Source organism: Talpa occidentalis, unplaced genomic scaffold (genome assembly GCF_014898055.3).
Source record: "Talpa occidentalis isolate TD23 unplaced genomic scaffold, MPIMG_talOcc4v2.1, whole genome shotgun sequence".
Classification (NCBI taxonomy): domain Eukaryota; kingdom Metazoa; phylum Chordata; class Mammalia; order Eulipotyphla; family Talpidae; genus Talpa; species Talpa occidentalis.
In genome coordinates this window covers 40,636,401-40,651,042 of record NW_026555331.1, presented here as the reverse complement: position 1 = coordinate 40,651,042, position 14,642 = coordinate 40,636,401, and the positions used below count along the sequence as shown (strand labels likewise).

General features: G+C 33.9%; 1 protein-coding gene across 8 annotated transcripts in view; it reads left to right on the top strand.

Moving 5' to 3' along the window:
* The window catches only part of CNBD1 (cyclic nucleotide binding domain containing 1), a 255,795-nt gene that overhangs the window by 33,629 nt on the left and 207,524 nt on the right, over positions 1-14,642 (top strand). The window lies entirely within an intron of this gene.

Sequence of the window (14,642 nt, the reverse complement as noted above, 5' to 3'; positions counted from 1 at the left end):
GGCTGCCAGCGAGGATCCCACATGGCTTGCAGATCTCTCCTGCCGCCTGCTGCTCCCCTCAGCAGTGTATTCCGTCACTCTGCCTGTTCTGCTCCCTGCTCTGGCTCTGGTGAATTCTCTCACCCTCCCGCGCTTCTGACTGTACCAGTGCTTGTATAAATAAATTAATTAATTTTTTAAAAAAAGGGACCATGGTAAAATGTGATGTTGCAAGTGACAGTAGAGACAAAACCAAGGGTAAAAATTTTAAGACTAGAATTGTCTTGGAAAACCAGTAGCATGGAATTAAGAGGCATTTATGTTTGGAGGAATACACTGGAAATTCTATAATATAAACAATTTCCTCCCTATAATTACAGTTGCAAATTTGAGAAAATATGATCAGAGATTCCAGAAATTTTGAGAATCATCAGATTTATGATTCTTTTACTTACCAAAAAAAAAAAAAATACTAATTAGTTGATAGTTTACAGGTGTGAGGAATTATAGAAAAGGAAATCATAACCAACTGTCGTGCAGGGTTATAATTAAACCGGTAAGCTGTAAAAATAGGAAATTTAACTAGGATGTGCTCAGTGAATGTGTTAAAAGTATGCTTTAATTGGCAGAAAACCACTAAAGGACTGAAAGTTATTAATGCTCTTGGATGTTACAAATAATTTTATCTCATTAAACTATGTTGATTGAAATTGCATTGACTTAAAATTTTTAAGCATCTAGAAACCCATGAATCACTGCTGATTTCAGATTATTCTGGACTGCAGAAATTTTAATGGTGGTAGTAATCCTGTCATTCTGAAGATAACAAGGTAGCAGTTTCCGGGCAATGAAGGTTGTAATCTGAAATGTAGGAGGTGCTCAAGTGACTGGCAAGGTGTCAAAAATACTGACTTGAAGTCAGCAGGGGGATGCCAAATGGGTTAAAAGGCTAATCCATGTTAGCAATGGACTGACGACAGAAGCAGAATCCATGCTTATAGGCTATGTAAACATAAAGGATAGTAGACAAAGAGGCTAGCTGATTCATCCTTATGTGGACCTCTATAGAGTCCATTTAACAGTCTCTAAATACCCTGGAAAGTAGATGTTGGGATGGTGGTAATTTCCAGAACCAATGCCATCACTGATGTAAGAAAATATGGGTGAGTAGAGGAGATCCTGAAGTACTGGAAGCTCCCAGTTTAGAATTGGCTACTATGACTCTTTATATGGCAGGTCTTGACTGGTGCCAATGTGTGGGACTGTGACAGTCACTGAATTATAATCCCAGAGTTAGTGACAAGGGAAATCACCTTCATGAGATGTTTAATATTTATACAAAGCCTTAATCCATATCTATGAAATTTCAGATTTAATCTTCACATCAATACTTGAGGTGGATATAAGTGTATTCATTTTTTTGAATTTCTGTGTAACAAATTATAAATGCAGTTGCTTAAAACAACATACACACATATGCATATATATATGCATATAAATATATGCATATATATATATATATATATATATACACACATACACATAATTTCTGTGGGAAAGGTTTAGTTGTGTCCTCTCTGCCCATGTCTTACAAGACGTCAAAGTGTCCTCAGGGCATTGTTTCTTCCTGGATGAGGAGGTGTTCCAAACTCATTTGTGTTGTTGGAAGAATTCAGTTCCTTGTGGTTGTAAGACTGAGTTTCTTACTTTCTCCCTGGCTTTCATCTGAGGGCCCCATTCAAATCCTAATGACTCCATAGATTTTTGAGTCATGATGCTTTCTCATACCTCCTCATAACTTGAAAGCTTAACTCGTCAAAGCCAGTTAGGGAGAATTTCTCAATCTGCTTAGATGAATTATTAATGACTTAATCAAGAGTCTATATTCTATCAACCTGTCTATATTTTGTTGGCTAAAAACAAACCTTTGGTTTTGTCTCTACCCCCAAAACTCAGGGAGAAGGACTTGGGGGTCCCCTTAGGGTTTGTTAGGCATATTTGGTAACATTGTAAATCTTCTTATTACTCTGCTAATTAAATTTACTCTGTATGCTTTATGTATATTCACAGAATTATTTTAACTAAAATTTGTTTCTTGATGGGAAAGTTGTCTGGTCTTTAGCCCTCTGTTTATCTTTAAGTAACTGACCTATAATCAATAGGCTTGCTTTAGTGATGTGTTTTAACAAGTTTTAAAAGGTATCTACCTTATACTCTCTAAAATTCATTTTGTCATTATGCCTGAAACTGAAAAATAGAAATTAATTTTGAGTAACAACAACTTATTTTAAAGAAATGTAAGTATGCCTGACAAGATTAAGCAGCTATTGATTACTGATAACTTGGTGTGATTTGGCTTATTCATGTTGATTACTTCTTAATTTCAGTTCAGCAGCTCTGATCAAAAAGTTCTAGAAGGGAGATAAAATAAATGATTTTGAAACATTAAAATAATTGGAATTGGTACATCTGGGAGATGCTACCATAGATGAAGGATTTGGGAAACAGGAAATACCGTGTAATTGGGAACTGTGTGGATAGAGTGTGGGAGGAACAGATGAGCCATAGAAAAAAAGAGCGTTTAGAGACATTGTTAAATTTTGTATGTTATAGCATATTATATTGAATAAAGATTATGTATTTAGATAGGATTTGGAATTGTAAGCAAAAGAAATGGACTCTTATTAATTCAAACAAAGCTAAATAAGGAAAACCTATGGAAGAATTTTGGGCAGTTTCCAAAATGAAAGCAAACTAATAGATGGTGAAAATGAAATAGAGCAACTCTGGAATTCCCTTTAAATACAATATTGAAATCAATCCACTATAATACTGATTAGTATTTATTGGGCTCACACTTAACTTTCAGGAGTAGGAAATGAGATTGTTGTAGTTTGTTTTATACCCCTTAGCCAAGTGCTTAAGCAGGGGCAGTATACTTTGACAATTTTACTGAGGTTCCATGCAATTATTAAAGGGATAGCATTTCAAAAGAGAAGCCATTTCAAATGGAGAGGGGAAGGGATCATGTATAAACAACATTAAAAGCTATGAACTAAAACATGACTTTAAATTTAACGTCTAAATAATTTGACTGATTTTATTTTGCATTCGTTAGTTAACAAATTTAACAAATATTTTTGAACTCCTATATGCTTCTGATAATGTTCTTGTTATTAGGATTCCAGTGTTACACAGAATATCTACCATCAGAGTTAACTTGCATTCTAATATAAGAGAGCTGGAGAGGTAATAAACACATACCTGTTATAAGCACTAGGAACTTAAACTAATGCAAAATAGGAACCGAGAGCATGATAGAAATGATGAGAGAAGTCCTCATTGAAAGGTGAGGTTGATCAGATAGTTTAATGAAATGAAAGAGGTACTCAGTCAAATATTTTGGAGAAGTGTGTCCCAGGCAGAGGAAACAAAACTGCAAGGGCCCAAGGATGGCAACATGATTTGGAATTAAAAAAAAAAAAATAGAAAGAAGACAAGTGTTCCTGAAATATATTAGTGAGGGGAAGAGTTGGTGGGAATGAGGCTTAAGAGACAACAGGAACCAGATCACCACTTAGGTTCTTATAGATCAGGGTAGGTTTCAGTCTTGGTGTGATTGGCGAAATGATTATGCTTTAAATAGCAATGGAAAGTGGGTGGAAAGTTGACTGTGGGTGTCAGGAGGAGATTTGGTGTGACCTGTCAGAAGACTACATGGCAGAAGGAATTGGTCTAGGTGAGAGTGGTCTGTGGCTCAGATTTTTATTAGGGAGTTTGATTGGATATTAGGATATAATTTTATTTCTTTTTTATAGATGTCAGGTTTCAATTGATACTCTAGAAGCACATAAGATTCTTTATTCAACCTAACCACTGATGAGGAGAATGCTGGGCAAATCATATAAATCATGTCATATGTTTGTATTTGATTGCATTATCTCTAATACCACCAGCATTTACAATGCACTTAGGAATTGCTTTGGAAAAAAATAATTGGTTTCTTATCAATGACTTAATTTCTTAAAATAAGTGACACAGAGGTATATTTGTGGAGTTGTGGAAAGGGTAGGGGAAGAGACAACTGTATAAATGAGTTGTGAAAAGCAGTTTAAGATTCTGGGAGAAAACTTGGCCAAATTGTTTTTTCTCCTACTTTCTCAATTAAAGATGTTTCCTTTGAGGAATGAGGCGTCTGAAGATTATTATGCTTCAGAGGAGCAGTGATGCAAAGCCACTTCCTAGGAATGACTCAAAGGAATTGTTCCCTGGAAGGACATCAGAATTTTTGCTTTTTGAATTCAGGCTATTTAAAGTCCAAATGCAATATGGTTCTTACATAGTTGTCTTCTAATTAAATGCCATATAAGATGAGGGATTGCAATCTTAAACTATATTAAAGGGCTACATGCTTATGAGAGAAAAACACTTTGGCTATTACTTCTATTAAAATCGTAAAGTTTGAATGAAATCTGATTGAATTGGGGGATCCTCTCATCTAGAAAAGAAGTTTTTATTTGAATCTAAAAGGGGACACATGCTAACAATGGTAAATATGCTAAAAGTAGTTTTCTACCAGAAACAATGGTCATTTATGATATAAAATGGAGATAGAAGGGTTAGAATTATTTATGCTAGAGAAATGAGTAAGCAAAGGACAAATTAAAAACTCAGTGACAGCAGGTTAATAACACAGAAGAGAAAATGCTGAGCCTTGTCTTATTTATGGCTGTGAGAGAGTTACAAAATCCTGGACTTTGAAGACAGAAAAAAAATGGGTTTGAACAGTTAATAACTCTATGACCTTGGATGAGTTTCTTGATAGTGTTTAATAAGACTCAATTCATTTATCTATAAAATAGGTACAATAATTAACCACATAGGATCATTGTTCTTGTGATGCCTAAATGAAATTAGAAATGAAAATCTCCATGAATATTACTTGGTCTGTGATAGACTTTTTGTCATACTAATCTTCCTTTTCTCAAATAATCTTACGTATTTTTTGATAGTGTTTCATAAGGCTCATAAAAATAGGATTTCTTATGAAAAATTTCAAATAGCAATGCATCTCATATTTTATTCCTTCAAGAAATAATAAAAGTTGTCCTATATTTATGAATAAATAATAGCTATTCATTATTAAAGGTATATTTACTATAGGAATTTACAAAGTTGCCAGTGATATTTTCTACTGGAGTTCAAGAAACTACTATTTATTTAGAAGTTACCTGGTATTTAAAAAAAATATATCCTTGCATTTTTGTTCAATTATTTAAAAATAAACAAATTTCTTCTAAAAGGTTTTTTTTTCAGTGGTAGGTATGTCTTCGTTCACTTGTGTTGCTCAACAAAATACCATAGGTTGAGTTTACTCTACAGCATCCACAAAGGCTGCATTGTGAGACCCTCATCAATAATGCTTATGTATTTTTCATGTTATCCTTAATGTAATCACTCATAGAAAAGATTCAATGCAATAATGACCAGTATAATATTTGAGTGTGATTGGAGGAAAGATCACTATTTTATTTCTTAAACTGCTGTAACAAAATACCATAAATTGGATGGCTTGTAAGCAACAGAAATTTTATTTGTTACAATTGTGAAGGCTAACAAGTCCAAGCTCAGGTGCCAATAGACTGTGTTTAGGAGGGCCTTCTTCCTGCTTCATAAATAGCCATTTTCTTGTCCTCACATGGTGGAAGGAATAATAATGCTCTCGGAAGTCTCTTTCCTAAAGGCAGTCATCCCATCTGTGAGGGCTTTACCCTTATCACCTATTTTCCAAAACCTATGCTTTCTAACATCACCTTGAGGCCTAGGATTTTAACATGAATTCTGAGGAATCACAAATATTTAGTCCCTAGTAAGGTCTGTGCTATTTTAAAATACTTGAGAATATTCAAACAGATTTCTTGTCTTGGGTGACTCGTTTTTGAATTTCAAGTTACTGTTTTTTTCCCCCCTATAAATATTTTACTAAATATTTGATATAAGTTCTTTCATATTGTATTTGAGTTATAAATAATAGAAAACACATATCATACTCTGAGACATCAAACTGAGTGACTATAATAAGAGTTTTATCATGTATTGCATTACAGATTTATCAACAGAATAGAATATAACATCTCTTTAAAATATTTCTTGTACGGGCCTCCCTGGTGGCACAGGCCATTGAGCGCAGCGCTGTAAAGCTGTCCACAGCCTCTGCAGTGGGTTCGATCCTGGCCGGCCGCAAGATACCCACATGGCGTGGCAGACCTCTGTTATCTCGCCTGCTGCTTCCCTCGGCAGTGTATTTCAGTCATTCTGCCTGTTCTGCTCTCCACTCTGTCTCTGGTGACTCCTCTTACTCCCCGCACCTTTGGCCTTTCTATGTATAAATAAATAAATCTTCAAAACAAAAGACAAAGATGACATGATAGGCTTGCATAAACAGCACTAGTTTGGCTAATAAAATGAGAGTGTGGTCAGTAGTAGTCTCTAATGTGTTTGCAATGTCCATTTGTGATACTTAGTAGATTAGTGACTCTTTTCTCCTGTCCCAGGGTGATAGGAGATAGATACTACAGGAACTTGTTGTACAGCAAGTTAATCCACCAACAATGTTCTTTTTTCTGCATTAGATCTTTGTCAATTACTCCGACCTGAGAACTAGATTGGCAAAAATTCTTCTCTAAACATTCATTCTCTGCTTAATTGATAATTATTGCTACATTCTTGTTAAATTTTTTAAACATTATTTCTCTAGTTTGCTACTTGATGTTAAAAATGTAATAATTTTATAATTAATTTCTGTTTATTTTTAAGTTTTTAGCAGTTAGGGTTGTTATTTAGAAGCAATAGAACACTGTTTTTCTATTTTTCAGCAAAAAGACAGTATTAAATTTCTGTTGTTAATGATTTTCTTTAAATTGAATTACTAGCAGCTGAAAGAGTCCAGATACTATTAGTATTCTTGATATATTTGACTACATTTATTTTTTAAAAGAATGAACTAATTTGTATTGTGCCTTACAGTGAACATTAGCTTTTAAAAATATTTATAGTTCATCCAATAACAACAATAAAAACACATAATTATTTTAATTTGTCTTTGCTTTACTTTTAAGATGAATTTTTCTTCATTCATTTATTGGCAATTTATATTTATTTGTGTTGGTGTAAACTATTATAGCCTTTGTGTTTTCTATTGTGCTTTAATTGGTACTATTGCTGTGAAGTCCTTTACATATAAGTTTAGATATACTAAATATGGACATATAGCTTTACAGAATGGAGAACAAATGCCTCAAAATAAGAATTTTGCCCAATATGTATAGTTGCCTAATATATTTGTCCAATACATATTTGCAAATCATGCTAGATTTTGAGAGTCATCAAATGAAGAAGATATATACATATGTATATATAACATATATAGCCTATCTTATCAACATGTATATTAACTTTATTGAGGTTTACTGTACATACACAAAAATGCATATTTTAAAGTATAGAGTTTGATAAGTTTTGACACATATATAGACTTGTGAAAACCATCACCACAGTCAAGATAATTAACATATCTATTATTCTCAAGAGTTCCCTTGTGAACCTCTATCATCTTTTCTTCTTATTCACCCTTATACCCTGAATCCTAACCCCAAACAATTACTTATCTGCTTTCTGTCATTTATAGATTAGTTTATATTTTCTAGAATTTGGTGTAAGTGGAATTACACGACATGTCTATTTTTAAGTATGACTTTTCTCATTTGGAAATTCATGTTGTTTTGTGTATCAGTAGTTCATTTCTTTTTTTCTGTATAATCACTGTATGAATATACCACAGGTCACCTGTTAATGGACATTAGGTTGTTTTTAGTTTTTGTTTTATTACATAAAGTTTCCATACATACATGGCATGCACATTTGCTTTCATTTCTCCTGATAAAACAAACACCTAGAAGTTAAACATCTTTTCATATGGTAAGTGTACATAGAACTTTTTCAGAAATTGCCAAACTCTTTTTTCAAAGTAATTATGCCATTAGACAATGTTCACCATCAGTTTATGAGAGTTTCAGTTGCCATATATTCTTGTCAAATATTGGTTTGGCCAGTTTTTAAAAATGTAGCCATTCCAGTAGATGTGTAGTGATATGTCTGTAATTTCCACTTCCCTAAAGAATAATGATATTGATGCTGATTTGGAACCTTGGGTGTTCCCTGGGTGAGATTCCAATCTGGCCCCCATAAGTGGAGGGCAAGGAGAGGAGGAAGAAAGAGGTAGACCAGCCCAGTTTTAATTATCAACGCCACTTACTAAATGTCCATTAACAGGTAAACTGTGGTATATTCATACAGTGATTATGCAGAAAAAAAGAAATGAACTACTGATACACAAAACAACACAAATTTCCAAGTGAGAAAAGTCATACTAAAAAATAGACATGTTGTATAATTCCACTTACACAAAATTCTAGAAAATGTAAACTAATCTATAAATGACGGAAAGCAGATAAATAATTTTTTGGGGTTGTAATTGTTTTGAGGCTTGTCTTGGGTGGCCACTCATCTTGTGGTCTCCATGCTTGCCTGCCAGAGCCCCTAAGAGTTTATTAGTGCCCTTAAATGGGGTTCAGTTACATGTGCAGCTCAAATGGTCTCAACAACACCTTACTTTCTCAAGGCTATTTCCTTCAAGCAGTACACTGTACTGGAATAGAGGACAAATATGTATTTGAAGGCCAGGAGAGGGGTTAAGGAACCTCTGATAGTTGGGGTCTAGCTCTTAAGTCAACCTGTAACCACCTCCTCCAACATTCCATCCATTGTGACTGATTCTTGCAATCTTACACTCCCTCTTTTGCAATTTGCCCCGAGGAGTGGTCAGCAAGGGAATTCATTAGCAAGGATGTAGCTCATTTAGTGACTATCGATTCCATTGCGATCAGATCTACTGCAACGATTTAGGAATATACAAGAGAAAACACAAATTAAGGTAATGATACCCAAAGTAACATTTTTTTTTTAAAATCAGGAGCCCCAGGATCCAAACCACTGATTTATTAATATCTGAGACAAGGGGATAGATTACTTAAGGCATTCACTTATATCCTCATGTGCTTTAATAAAGATGATATATTAGCAGACTAGTCAGGTATGAACACTTATGTTCTGTCTGCTTAATGGCACAGGTGCCACCATGAGAAGTAGTAATATTGTTCAAGGTCATCCTATTTGGAGGACAGATTTTCTCATTAGAGACATTTCAGTGCTCAAGTAAGGACATGATTTGTCAGCTATTATTTAAGGTTCACTGGGTGCGTTTTGTAAGGGCTTCTCTGTGTGTTAAACATTCTTTAGGTCAATTGAGGAAGCAAAGATGGTGGCCTGATGATCATTCCAGTGAAAAACAGAACATGGAAAGGAACGTTGGCATTTTTGTTACCATGGGTGGATTCTCCCCTATACCAGGGAAAATCCAGCGTTCAGTAGCTCAGTCACCCAAGTGGAAGCAGGGCCAAAGATTTGTGCCATGTAACAATAGATCCCACTTAGGTCTCCATAATAAATACTTGGGCAGTGTGAACAGTCAATGCCAACTAGGTGCTATCCTTTCATGTGACAGAATGACTGCACAGTTCTAGTGATATCCATTCCATATCCTTGGTTTGATTGATTGGTTATGTTTATAATTGCTTTACTCTCCCTAACTTAAGTATGCATAAGTGGTCAATTGTCCATACCCTGGAGTAAGCTATATGAACCCATGTCAGTCTAAGTGTTAAGATTATGTCTTCAAGTCAGTTAAAGTTTTGAATCTATTGGTTTTTAATGCATAAAAACAAGTTAAAAACCAGCTCATGCTTTTCCTTTGGATTTTCTATTATCCTTATCATTAATCACTGAAGAACAAGAGTATTTGTTTTCTTGTGTATTTGTAATTTGTACAATATATTTTCCTGTAAGAAAATGTCAGAATGAAAACTATAGTAAACAACACTGAGTATCTGATTTCAAATGCTAAGTCTCCTAGAAATAATTCTTAATAAATATATCAGAAAAATTAGGTTTCAGTATAGAAAATACATTTTTATTTGGAATAATCCACCTCTGTAGGAGATCTTATGGGGTAGGTACTTCTAAGGCCATTGTCTGTGCCAAAGACAGTGCACGGTCTCAGAATCTCAGCTGGGACCACCTAACATTCATTTCTAAGGTTAAATGCCATTTTAATGGAGTAACAAAGTTATATAAGATCAATGTGGTGACATGTTATTTTCTTGCAGTGTTGTTGAAAAATATAACAATTTATGGTGCTTGACATAAAAATCTTTTTCATTGAATTATTTTACTTATAATAAACAATTGTGCTTCCACAAACACTTATTTCTCAATTTTGGCTATTTTGAGTGATTTTGATTCTTATAAGTTCTAAAAGGCAGATTAATCAAGAGCTTTGAAGTACTTGCCTAACCCCTCCCACCTAAAAATTACCTTTATTTTGGCTGTCCTCACATTTGAGACTAGAATTTATAATGGTTAAAGATTTATCACATTAAAAAATGAAGGGAGTCAAATGATGTACCAGAAAGAATTACTGTTGTGCTTGTGTGATGAGCAGTCCCTTGACTCCCCAGGTGATTATTTCCCCTGACTGTGAATTGTATTGCCTTGTTGCTGGTTTTTAGCAGCCAGCTCTGCCAGAGTGAGCTATCCAGCTCAAACTTATGCCCTGTCTCTGCCATGTAATGATGGGGGTGGGAATAGACAGTATTTTGTGCCATGCTCACTTTACACATTTCTCCTATTCTTTAATTCACAGTCCAACATTTCCCTCTCAATGTGAACTTACTTTCAAATTTTAAATACATTTTGAAAATGTATAAAAAGTTCACCAACTTAGATACAACACCAATTTAGATACAACAAAAGAAGTACATGAGGAAATAATTGACAAACTAGGCTCCACTGCACACCAAGTTGCTTGATATTGCTAATCTGAATTCACTGTATGTTCTTCATCCATCAGTTCATAAGCTTCTACTGAGCAATGATTAGGACATTTTAAGTAAGTACAAAATGAGCTCACCAGGGTGCTCTATAAGAATTACCTGGTGATGGCAATCATGACAACATATAGACAAGGCAAGAAACTAGTTCTGGAAGCGCCCTAGTGTGAAAATGAATGCTGTTCTCCCTCACTATTCTCTTTTACACACACACACACACACACACACACACACACACAGAGAGTCTATTCTTTTTCTATATCGATAAGCATTTACCCAGCAGAACCAACTTGTCCTCAAACCAGAATGTTCAGAAATTAATTTAACCTTAAAATAAGTTTTCATATATATGCATATATGTATATTTTATCATGGATTTTATTAAAATTAAAAACTTTTGCCCTAAGAAAGATAATGTCATGATATTGAGAAAACAAGCCACAGACTTGTTGGAAAAAGTATTTGCAAACGACATTTGATAAGGGACTATTATTCCAACTATATCAGGAGCTCTTAAAACTCAACACTAAGAAAACAAATTAAAAAAAATGGAACAAAGACCTTAAGACACATGACCAAAGAAGATGTACAGATGTCAAATAAATACGAAAATTTTATTTGAAAATATGAAAAGATGCTCCACATCACATGACATTAGGGAAATGTAAACGGAACAATGAAGTACTACTACAAACCTGTTAGAATAGTCAAAATTTGGAACTGAGAACATCAAATATTAATGAAGATGTGAAATAACAGGAACTCATTCATTGATAAGGAAGATGCAAAATGATAGTTACATTCAAAGACATTTGAAGGTTTCTTATGAAACTAAACATACTCTTACCAAAAATTCAGCCATGTGCTTCTAGGCGTTTACCCAAAGGAGATGAAAACTTATTCCACATAAAAATCTGCACAAAGATCTTTATAGCAACTTTATTTATTCATAATTGCCAAGATTTTGAAGCAACCAGTTTGTCCTTCAGGAACTGAATGGATATGCAGATGATGGAATAATATTCAGCACTAAAAGGAAATGAGCTATCAAGTCATAAAAAGACATGGAAGAAACTTAAATGTATATTGCTATGTGAAAGAAGCCAATTTAATTAAACTACATACTGTATAGTTTCAACTATATGGCATTCTAGAAAATACAAAACTATGAAAACGGTAAAAAAGATCAATGGTTGCCAGGGATTGGGGAATGGGAGAGAGATGAATAAGTGATTTTAGGATAGTGAAAGTACTCTGCATAATACTTAATAATGAATACATGTCTTTATACATTTCTTCAAACTCAGAATATACACCAAGAATGCGCACTTAGATAAAATATGGACTCTAGATGATAATGATTATCCATATAGGTTCATCAGTTGTAGCAAATATGAAGATACTTGTAATGGAGAGAGGTGTGCATGTGTGGGGCAAAAGATACATTGGAAATCTGTACCTTCATGCTAATATTACTGTGAAACAAACTTCTGAAAAAATACTTAAAAGTTCACTTACCCAAATGAATACACAGTTAACATGCTGCAGTGAATTCAATTAATATATGGTAGAGTTTATTTTAAAGATAAATTTATTTTAATAGCCTTGTAAATTACTTCAGTCATATGTATTATAGAATCATTAAGTGCCTAAAGGGATTGCTTACATTTTTTGGTTACACTTTACTGTGTTTTATTGGACAAATTATTTGCTTTAATGGTGTAAAGGGATTTGCAAAGAACTTGGGATCTAGACTAACAATAAAAGTTGACAGTTATTAAGCTTTATATTTGTTATTGCTCTTAGTAATCACAACTATCTAATTAGGTGGGAGTTATTTCTCTTCATTTTAACAGATGAAGAAACTGCAGTTTGCTAGTATTTACTAGGGCTTAGATTGGGGACTCCAACTCAGGATGGTCTGACAGATAATATGTTCTCAACCACTGCAGTATATATGCTTGGTAAATATTAGTGATCTGCAGAATTTTACACACATAAGTGCACACCCCTCTGAACAAGTGACATGAATGAACAAGGTCAGTGGTAACTTTCAGTGTGAGTGTAAGAGGGGCTTAGCCATAGAAATTTGTTTGGAAAATAGACAAGCTCTTGAAATTTGCATAACCTTAGAAAACATCAATAATGTTCTCTATAAAAACAGAATGCAGGTTGGATATAGATAGTACAGACAGGGAAGACTATGGCAATGCTCTGTGTGTGTGTTGTGTATTCAAGCTTTTCTAAAGGATGTGAGTACAGGGTTGAGATACTACTGACACCTCTAGTTGTACTATGTTTTTTCATGTAGTCCTTTTTGGTTTTCCTTTGTTATGTTTTCCCAAGATATCTTATTTTTCTTTCTCTAATTTGTGGAACATTTGAGGTTTCTTGTTTACCAGGTTCCATTTGTGTATCTTCATGTCATATGAAATATCACTTTTACTTATTCCTTTCCAATCTTGTTTCGAATTTTATTCTGTAATGACATCTTTTTTTATCCTAGTTTTAATATTAGAATAATATCAGTTTCATAAGATGAGTTGGGAGTTTTTCCCTCTGTTTTATGGTGGTATTTATAGTATAAATATTTGATAGAATTCTTTGATAAAGGCATCTGTGTATAAAGTTTTCCTTCAGGTTGAGTTGTAATTATAATTTCAGATTCTCTAATTGATAAATGGTTACTCAAATTTGGCATTTCTGCTCAGTCCAGTTTATTAATTAATTTGTGATTTTTAAGTAATGTGTCCTTAATATCTATGTTATCTAAACTTGGGAATAACTTTATAATATTACCTTTTTTTTTCTTTTAATGTCTATTGAATCTGAAGTGGTATCCTTTCTTTCATTACAGAATTGGTAATTTGTGTGTTTTCCTTGATCAGTCTAGCTAAATGTTTATCAGTTTCGGAACCAGAAAATGTGCTAGTGTTTGAGATATAATTACTAGGTCACTCGAAGTTATGGTAATGAAAAGCAAATATTTTCCTACTTTCATAGAACTTTCCAGTGTCACAAATTAGTTGAATAGTAAGAAAGTAAAGATGCAAATATATAGTACCAGTTTTATGAATTATGCCTTTTGACAGTAAATAATATCATGAGCCAAGGCAGAGAACAAGAGCTATATGTGGTATTCAAGAAAGAGGCTTTTGAGGGGCTGTAATTATTAAGGTGAAATCCACAGAGTGACAGCCTATTTTTTGAATGGCAAAATGAAGGCTGTTCTGGATAGAGGAAACAACTTGTAGAAGAGTCTCCAATGGAGACGCTTTTAAGTTGTTCACGTATCTGAGAGGAGATCAATGGTGGAGATTTAAATGAAACAATGAGCTTGAAGATTGAGGCAGAGTTCAGCTCATGCAGGAAGTTTTAGATTACTGTGGGATAATTCCTGACAAAATGTATGTGTAGTAAGCATACATAAATAAGTATTTATGAAATAGCATGGGAAACTCTATAATAGAGGCATAAACTGTGATCCAGGGGTTGACATTCTTACTTTAAATGTCCAGAGTCAAAATATTTTAGGAGTTTGGGACCTTGCAATCTCTGTCACGATTACACAGCTCTACATAGTACAGCAGAAATAGCCATAGCAAATAAACAAAGGAGAGGTCTCTGTGCCACAAAAAGCTTTGTTTTCAAAACCAG